Consider the following 9666-nt stretch of genomic DNA (forward strand, 5'->3'; position numbering starts at 1 on the left):
AAAAAAAAAAAAAACCTCTTCTGACCCTCCCCTGAATGCTGACCTTTTAAATTATTTCCAGTATTCTAATTATAAAGATGAACCAGTTTAAGACTAACAGCTAATCATGAAAACATACCTAAGTACCTAAGACAACAATCCACTAGAATATTTATTATGAACCTGCCAGGTCCTGTTCTAGGTAGCTGCAGACAGAATGACACGTAAGACAGAGCCCATCCCTGTTCTCGTGGACTTTAAATTCTGGAAGGAAGTTTAAAAAAAAAAAATCAAAGATCAGAGAGAAAATTACAATGTGGAGAATAGGGGTCTTACAGCTGAAAATTGCTGGGGGTGGGCAGTAATTTCGGTGCAACCTCTCTGAGGTGTTGGCAATGGAACTGAGAATGAATGGAATACAAGAGTCAGCTATATAACAATCTCAGGACAGAGTATGAGGCAAAGAACAAAGCGATTAAGATGCTGAGACAGGAATAAGCTTGTTCAGTGGGTGTGGAGCTGAATGGCTGGGCACAGTGAACAAGGTGAAACAAGATAAGGTTTGTGAGGTGGCCAGGGGCCAGATCACATGGCAGAAGTGGGGGAGGAGGGACCCTCATAGGCTAAGATGTTTGAACTTTATGCTGAGTGTGATCAAAACTTCTTAAGGAACAGGAAAGAGAAGGAAACATTTACTGGGCATCTAATGTAGTACTAGATTAAGTATAAATGTTTCTTCGGTGTACTTTTTTTGAGACAGAGTTTCACCCTGGTTGCCCAAGCTGGAGTGCAATGGTGCCATCTCAGCTCACTTGCAACCTCTGCCTCCTGTCTCAGCCTCCCAAGTAGCTGGAATTACAAGCATGCCCAGCTAATTTTTTGTATTTTTAGTAGAAACAGGTTTTCACCATGTTGGCCAGGCTGGTCTCGAACCCCTGACCTGAGGTGATCGACCCGTCTCAGCCTCCCAAAGTGCTGGGATTACCGGTGTGAGCCACCGCACCCCGCCTCTTGTGTTTTCTATAAAACAACTATGCATTCCTGGAAAACTTCACTTTATACAGGTACACACTAAAAGTAAAACTTTTATGAGAAAAAAAGTTAAGGAAGACCATCCCTATGGCACTTTGTAGCCAAAATATTAACAAAAGCAATCTGAATAAAAATGCAAATAAAAATGTTTAATAATAAGTTCCTAATAAACATATGACTTTCAGTTGAAGGAAGCACATATAACCATTTAAGTTTAGGCTTAAGGAATAAGAACATTAGAATGGCAGTTTCAGCAAAACCCAGTTTCAGCAAAAACAACATAAATCTTCACTTTGTCAACTAACCTACAGTTCTCTTCTAATAAAATGCATTCGACAATACAAAAGTCAGATTGCTTTAAAGGGTAATCTAGCCAGGCGCAGTGGCTCACACCAATAATCCCAGCAGTATGGGAGGCCGAAGAGGTGAGCAGGTCACCTGAGGTCGGGAGTTAGAAACCAGCTGCTGACCAACACGGAGAAACCCATCTCTACTAAAAATACAAAATCAGCTGGGCATCGTGGCACGTGCCTGTAATCTCAGCTACTTGGGAGGCGGAGGCAGAAGAATTGCTTGAACCCGGGAAGCAGAGATAGGGGTGAGCCGAGATCGCACCACAGCACTTGTTTCAAGGACTGGAACGTGGCTAAACTGAGCCAAAAGGAAGAATTCACAAGTGACCACCACCGCTTGTTTCCTTCAGCTCTTAGCACAGTTTGAGCTCTTAGCGTACTTTGAGCTTGACTATTGTTACCTGATGCAAAACATGAATAGGCTGGGGAAAATCATGCATGAACCAGAGCAATTTCCTTGGTATACTGACTAATTCCCCTATTTACCAATTACATGGGCCTATTCCAGATACAGACACATGCTGGAGCACAACCAAGTATTCTTTTAACTCATGGTATCTCTTTTATTCTAATTAAGTTCTTAAGAGATAAGTCATGGCATTTTGCAAATATGGGAACTGAAGCTCAAGAGAGGCAAGTAAAATGTATCCAAAGATTACCGCCACCTCCCACAACCTAACCTCAAACTTGCAAATACTCTTGGGAGGGCTTCAAACCAAGACCTTTAAATTCTACTACGTGCATTCACCATATTAACCAAAAGACCATTAGTATGCTGTTATGGTTCCTGTCATTACCAGTTTTCACTTGTGAAAACTCACTTCTATGCTGATTTGTCAGAATAAAGGAGCCAACCAACCAATGTATCTACTAGCAAAATATACATGAGTCATCTGGAAGAAAACACAAGAAAAAGCAAATGAGGCTACATAAAATAAGGTAGCCAGATTCACCAGCACATCTGACACACAATAAGGGACAAACCAAATAGAGGCGCAACAAACTAGAACACATACCCACTACAGGCCGGGCTGGTGGCTCCCGCCTGGAATCCCAGCACTTTGGGAGGAAGGAATCCCGAGGTCAGGAGTTTGAGACCATCCTGGCCAACATGGTGAAACCCGGTCTCTGATAAAATACAAGAAATTAGCCAGGTGTGGCGGTGGCGCAAGCTACTACCAGTAGCTGTAGTCCCAGCTACTCGGGAGGCTGAGGCAGGGGAAGCACTTGAACCCAGGAGGCGGAGTTTGCAGTCAGCACCACTGCACTCCAGCCTGGAGACAGAGCAAGACTCAGTCACCAAAAAGGGGGGGGGGGGGGGGGAGGGAAAGAGGGAGGGGGAGAAGCAGAGAGAGGGAGAGAGAGAGAGAGAGAAAACAAACCCACTACAAGAAACAGAACCCAGAGATACAAAAGATGAAAGTACCTACTTTAATCTGCAGACAAGTAAACAAAGGGTAAAAAAGGGAAAAGCCCATAAAATACACTCATTCTCCTCCCCGCCCATTAATAGTGCTTTGTCTGTTTTAACAACATTCAGAGGAAAATGAAAATGTTAATCATTTAAATGTTACTATCCTTGGAGTTTTTTTTTTTAATGTGCTGATGAATTTTTAAAACTTTTAAAGTATTTTTTAGAATATCACTCAAATATTGCTACAATTCATTTTAAGTTCAAAGTTTAAAAACCGAAAATCCTATATTCTGACAATAAATTCTAGTTTCTAGAAAGTAGCTCAAAGACAAAGGGTCATCTTCTACTTTAGAAGGCTCCAAATGATAACACAAATCTACGAAGACCCTGTCCCAACTAAATGTCGCTAAAATATCCAAGATCTCAAATCACACTGGATATTTTCTTTTTCTTTTCTTTTTGAGATGGAGTCTTGCTCTTGTTGCCCAGGCTGGAGTGCAATGGTGCTATCTCAGCTCATTGCAACCTCCGCCTCTGGGTTCAAGTGATTCTCCTGCCTCAGCCTCCCGAGTAGCTGTGTTTACAGATGCCCGCCACCATGCCCAGCTAATTTTTTGTATTGTTAGTAGACACAAGGTTTCACTATGTTGCTCAGGCTGGTCTTGAACTCCTGACCTCTGGTGATCCATCCACCTCGGCCTCCCAAAGTGCTGGGATTACACACCGGCCCCAGACCCACTATTCTGGATATTTTCATCAGTTAGCTAGAAGTGGAGGATGTTACCCCAGGCTCACTCTGACAACTCGATATTACCATCACCTACTCCTACTTCTTCCAATCCTGAACCTCCTCTATTTTCCCACTCTGTCTTGTTCCAACCCATTGTCATTAAAGGAAAATCTGACCTGGCTCAGGTGTAATCCCAGCGCTCTGGGAGTCCGAGGCGGGTGGATCACCTGAGGTCAAGAGTTTGAGACCAGCCTGGCCAACATGGTGAAACCCCATCTCTAGTAATAATACAAAAATTAGCCGGGCGTGGCGGAACAGGCCTGTAATCCCAGCTACTCGGGAGGCTGAGGTAGGAGAACTGCCTGAACCTGGGAGGTGGAGGTTATAGACAGCCAAGATCACGACACCATACTCCAGCCTGGGCGACAGAGCGAGACTCGGTCTTTTAAAAAAAAAAAAAAAAAAAAAAAAAAAAAAAAAAAAAAAAAAAAAAAAAAAAAAAAAAAAAAAAAAAGAACGCCCCTGACAGCCTACATTCAACAGCAGAAAACACAGGAAAATACAAGATGTCCCCATGCTAGACTGTGATAGCAGATGTGCAGAGGAGGAGGTCAGAAAGAGCCAATCGGGGCCGCAGAATCCATTGTGTAACAATGACTGGTTTAAAGAGACAAGGGACATAGAGTGTACACAACCTTTGACCTCTGAGGAAAAACCACAGTCAAAGAGAAGGGCAGCAGTAGATGTATGGACTGGGCATGCAAGACCACAGATCAGAAAAAAAAAAGCCAGGCAAGAATCATATGCCAGTAGTTCAAGGTAAAGGTTCACATTAGGAGGAAAAAAACCATGACCAAGGGGAAAGAGACTGCAGAGTACGTAAATATGAGGAAGAAGTGGGCAAGTCCAAACAACACCCCAATTCAGGTTTAACTGCTATGGTCAGGCCGAGGTCTTTTACCCATGTTTTGAGTATTTTCCTTGTTTCTCCTAGCAAGTTCTATACTGTTATGAAGCCAAAAGGATTCTGCAGCTAACAAAAAAACAAAGAGCAGGGTGCTAGGTTATCAAGCAGACCCTCGAAATTCTTACAGCACAGCCAGTCCCAGTGGCTCATCCCTGTAATCCCAGCACTTTGGGAAGCCAAAAGCAGGAGGGTCGCTTGAGCCCAGGAGGGCAAGACCAGCCTGGGCAACATAGTGAGACCCCCATCTCTACCAAAAACCACAAAAATCAGCAAGGTGGTGTGTACCTGTAGTCCCAGGTACTGAGGAGGCTGAGGTGAGGGGATCATCTGAGCCCGGGGAGGTTGGGGACACAGCAAGCCACGACCATATGCCACTGCACTCCAGCCCAGGTAACAGTTAAGACCCTGTCTCAAAAAGAGAAGCATTCTTACAGCAGTAAGTCCAAAGGACAACTAATGTGTGAAACTGGATGTATCTCCTTTCCACTTTTATATACGTGAATCACTCACAAAAGCAACAAGGGTCTACTGTACTAGCAAACCTAAACCTCAGAAAGAGCCTCATGGGATTCAACTTAAGAAGAGAAAGGCTGAAGAGTGCCAGGCCCTATACCAGATGCTGAGGATCAAGATGGGCGACCTGGGCTAGAAACAGATGACTAGTGGTCATCAGAGGCCAGGATGTTAATTTAAGATTGTCACAGAAAGACAGTTAATCTTCAATCAAATAGTTTAACTTCATGCAGGCAGCGTGCTATGGCACGTAAACTTTTGTTTAAAACAATATAAAACAACTATACAAACTTCATCTCAAATGGGATGTAAGAAACTTCATGTAATGGACATTCTTCTGTTTGTAATTACAGTCCTTTATCAGAAGCATTCAGGGTTCTTAACAGCTAGAGCTAGGCCGGAAGCGGTGGCTGACGCCTACAATCCCAGCACTTTGGGAGGCCCAGATGTGCGGATCATCTGAGGTCAGGAGTTCAAGACCAGCCTGGCCAACATGGTAAAACCACATCTCTACTAAAAATACAAAAATTAGCTGGGCACAGTGGCAGGCACCTGTAACCCCAGCTACTCGGGAGGCTGAGACAGGAGAATCGCTTGAGCCGGGGGAGACAGATATTGCAGTGAGCCAAGATCAAACCACTGCACTCCAGCCTGGGTAACAGAGCAAGACTCTGTCTTAACAAAAAAGCTAAAGCAGTTCAGATTTTCCCTCCAAAAAAACTCATATGTGCATTTAAGAGCAACCAAAATTCTTTATCATTTGGTATCTTCTTTTTCTTTTTTTTTTGAGACAGAGTCTCACTCTGTCACCAGGCGCCAGGCTGGAGTGCAGTAGTGCGATCTTGGCTCACTGCAACTTCCGCCTCCCAGGTTCAAGCAATTCTCCTGCCTCAGCCTCCCGAGTAGCTGGGACTACAGACGCGCATCACCATGCCCAGCTAATTTTTTGTATTTTTTAGTAGAGACAGCGTTTCACCATGTTGGCCTGGATGGTCTCGATCTCTTGACCTTGTGATCTGCCCACCTCGGCTTCCCAAAGTGCTGGGATTACAGGCTTGAGCCACTGTGCCCGGCCTGCATCTTACTTCTTATGTATGCCTACAAAATTGAGGCACCAGAACTTCAGAATCCTCATATAGCTTCAGAATACTACCTGAAGACATTAGCCACCAATCCGTGCTCCGTCATTCAGAATGTCAATGTTTCTCATTCTGAGTACTAATTCTAAATCCATAAAAGTAGAAAAGTACAATTCTATACTCCTTTGAATGAGTATTTTCTAAATTAACTTAGTAAAATTAAATGTCCATTAAAAGCATGTTTTTAAATGAAAAATAAAGAGTATAGAAAATGCATATGCATTAAAACAAGTTCCTGAAAATTTTTCAGTTATTTCTGCACGAATACATATCCTGTGTTGTGCCATATGGATTTTTAGTGAGAATCCATGTTAATGTTTGTTTAAAATTTAACACGTTTATTTGAAGTGACTGATCAGAGCATTAGCCACTGACGACGGGAACAGTATTGCCTCAAGATAAAGTAGGGATTCTACTCCAGAAAGCTTAAAAAAGAAAATGTTTTTTTTGAGACAGAGTTTCGCTCTTTTGCCCAGGCTGCAGGGCAAAGCCCCATCTTGGCTCACTGCAACCTCCGCTTCTCAGGTTCAAGCCATTTTCGTGCCTCAGTCTCCCGAACAGCTGTGATTACAGGTGCCCACCACCACACCCTGCTGATTTTTTGTATTTTTAGTAGAGACGGGGTTTCACCATGTTGGTCATGCTGGTCTCAAACTCCTGACCTCAAGTGACCCACCCGCCTCAGCCTCCAAAGTGCTGGGATTACAGGCATGAGCCACCGCACCCTGCCAAAAACTTTATTTTTAAGAAAAGTATCTTGCATTGGAAAAGAAAAGAAAAGGAAAGGAAAGGAAAGAAGGAAGGAAGGAAGGAAGGAAGGAAGGAAGGAAGGAAGGAAGGAAGGAAGGAAAGAAGGAAAGAAGGAAAGAAAGAAGGAAAGAAAGAAAGAAGGAAAGAAAGAAAGAAGGAAAGAAAGAAAGAAGGAAGGAAGGAAAGAAGAAAAGAAAGAAAAGAAAGAAAAGAAAGAAAGAAAGAAAGAGAGAAAGTAAATACAGGCCAGGCTCAATTGCTCACGCCTGTACTCTCAGCACTTTTGGGAGTCCGAGGCGGGTAGATCACCTGAGGTTGAGAGTTTTGAGACCAACCTGACCAACACGGAGAAACTCTGTCTCCACTAAAAATATAAAAATTAGCCGGGTGTGGTGGTGGGTGCCTGTAATCCCAGATACTTGGAAGGCTGGGGCAGAAGAATCGCTTGAACCCGGGAGGCAATGGAGGTTACGATGAACCAAGATTGCACTATTGCACTCCAGTCTAGGCAACAAGAGCAGACTCCATCTGAAAAAAAAAAAAAAAAAAAAGTACGTTATCTTTTTTGCTGTTGTTTTTCTTGAAACATCTAATCTACAGGGCACAGTGGCTCACTCCTGTAATCCGAGGACTTTGGAAGACAAAGGCGAGTGGATCACTTGAGGTCAGGAGTTCGAGACCAGCCTGGCCAATATGGTGAAACGCCGTCGCTACTAAAAACACAAAAATTAGCCAAGTGTGGTGGCTCACACTGGTAACCCCAGCACTTGAACCAGGGAGGCAGAGGTTGAGGTGAGATCGCACCACTGCCCTCCAGCCTGGGGAACAAGAGCAAAACTCAGTCTCAAAAAAAGAAAAAAAAATACTTACCAGACACATAACAAAGCTCCACAGCATGCATTCTCATCCTAGAGTAACAGAAGTCACCAAATGCAGTGCTAGCCTTCCAAACTGAAAAGTCTAACCAACTCATCTCTGCTGTTGCCACAGTAAGCAATGACAGGTTTACAAAATAAGATGTCAGGAGGGGTATGCTGCCTCTCTCTACAGATGTCGCCACTGCAGCTAACAAAAGCCACCAAGTAGTAGCTGGCATATATTATTTCCTATTTGCCAGGCCCTATGCTACCTGCTTTACATGCCTTCCCATTGCAATCCTCACAACTGCTTTATGAAAAAAGTTCTACCCGGCACAGCGCGGTGGCTCACACCTGTAATCAGAGCTACTTGGGAGACTAAGGCAGGGAACTGCTTGAACCCAGGAGGCAGAAGTTGCAGTGAGCCGAGATCACATCACTACACTCCAGCCTGGGCAACAGAGCGAGACTCTGTCTCAAAAAAAAAAAAAAAGAAAGAAAAAAGTATTAATTATGCTTTACTCTCACTTGAACCGGGGAGGCAGAGGTTGCAGTGAGCCAAGATGGCTCCACTGCACTCCAGCCTGGGTTAGAGGGAGGCTCCCTCTCAAAAAAAAAAAAAAAAAAAAAATCCTTTATTACCAATTTTCAGATGTGGAAACCAACTAGGACGGCTACCAAAGTCTCCAAAGTCACATAATTACTAAGTACAAGGGACAGGATTCAAACCATCCAGGTATGTCTGGCTCCAACTCCTCTCCACAGTAACATCCTGAGAGTTCCCTGCCAGAAATGAGACGCAGACTCTCCTACCTAGTCTCCTGTTACTGCTAAGAGGGCCACTTCCCTCAAAGGAAGGCTAGTGTCAAGTCACAGTGCAGTGAATTATGTGCACAAAAACAGGTGCTCCCTTTCTCGAGGTTGTTCCAGTTAAAGATGAAAATGAGCACAACTAGAAGACAAACGCCTTTACAGTTAACTAACCAATGAAAACCTGCAAGTGACACAATTACAAATGACACCAACTGCAACCAAAAATAGCATTAAAATCCAACCATCTGTCACCTTGCCATCAATAACACATACATATAAGTTATCACGTCATCAGAGGATCTGTGCAATATCAGAAGCCATAGTTCCACAAATCCCATTGTGCCAAAGACTATCATAATTATTAAATCAACTACCATGGGTCAGGCGTGGTGGCTCAGGCCTGTAATTCCAGCACTTTGGGAGGCCGAGGCAGGTGGATCACCTGAGGTTGGGAGTTTGAGACCAGTTTGACCAACATGGAGAAACCCCGTCTCTTCTAAAAATACAAAGTTAGCTGGGCACAGCTACTTTGGAGGCTGAGGGAGCAGAATCGCTTGAACCCGGGAGGTGGAGGCTGCAGTGAGCTGAGATTACACCACCGCACTCCAGCCTGGACAATAAGACCAAAATTCCGTCTCAAAACAATGAACCCAAACATTCACCTAATGTCCAAACCCTTGGCAAAGCAATACCTTTAAAATAATACAAAATGGATACACTTCTGGACAGGCAAAACCTCCTAAAGTTTGTACTAATTTATTTTCTAAGTATCAAGCCGGTATAGGCAGGCGCAGTGGCTCACGCCTGTAATCTCAGCATTTTGGGAGGCTGAGGCCAGTGGATCACCTTAAGTCAGGAGTTCGAGACCAGCTTGGCCAACCCTGCCAAGGTTTCACCCTTGGTGAAACCCTGTCTCTACTAAAAATACAAAATTAGCTGGGCGTGGTGGCTCATGCCTGTAATCCAAGCACTTTAGAGGCCAAGGCAGGCGGATCATCTGATGTCGGGAGTTCAAGACCAGCCTGACCAACATGGTGAAACCCCATCTTTAAAAAAAAAAAAAAAAAGACGGGGGGACGACCCACAAAAAAAAAAAAAAAAAAAAAAAAAAAAAAAAAA

At 43.8% G+C, this 9666-nt stretch overlaps 1 long non-coding RNA gene across 1 annotated transcript in view; it reads right to left on the reverse strand.

The window, feature by feature from the left end:
* Positions 1 to 9666, reverse strand: part of LOC108283948 — a 28045-nt gene that overhangs the window by 5694 nt on the left and 12685 nt on the right. The window contains exon 2 of the long non-coding RNA XR_005195738.1: positions 163 to 243. This is a non-coding gene — a long non-coding RNA (uncharacterized LOC108283948). The remainder of the gene's footprint in view (positions 1 to 162; positions 244 to 9666) is intronic.

Source organism: Cebus imitator, unplaced genomic scaffold, assembly GCF_001604975.1.
Source record: "Cebus imitator isolate Cc_AM_T3 unplaced genomic scaffold, Cebus_imitator-1.0 Scaffold266, whole genome shotgun sequence".
Lineage (NCBI taxonomy): Eukaryota > Metazoa > Chordata > Mammalia > Primates > Cebidae > Cebus > Cebus imitator.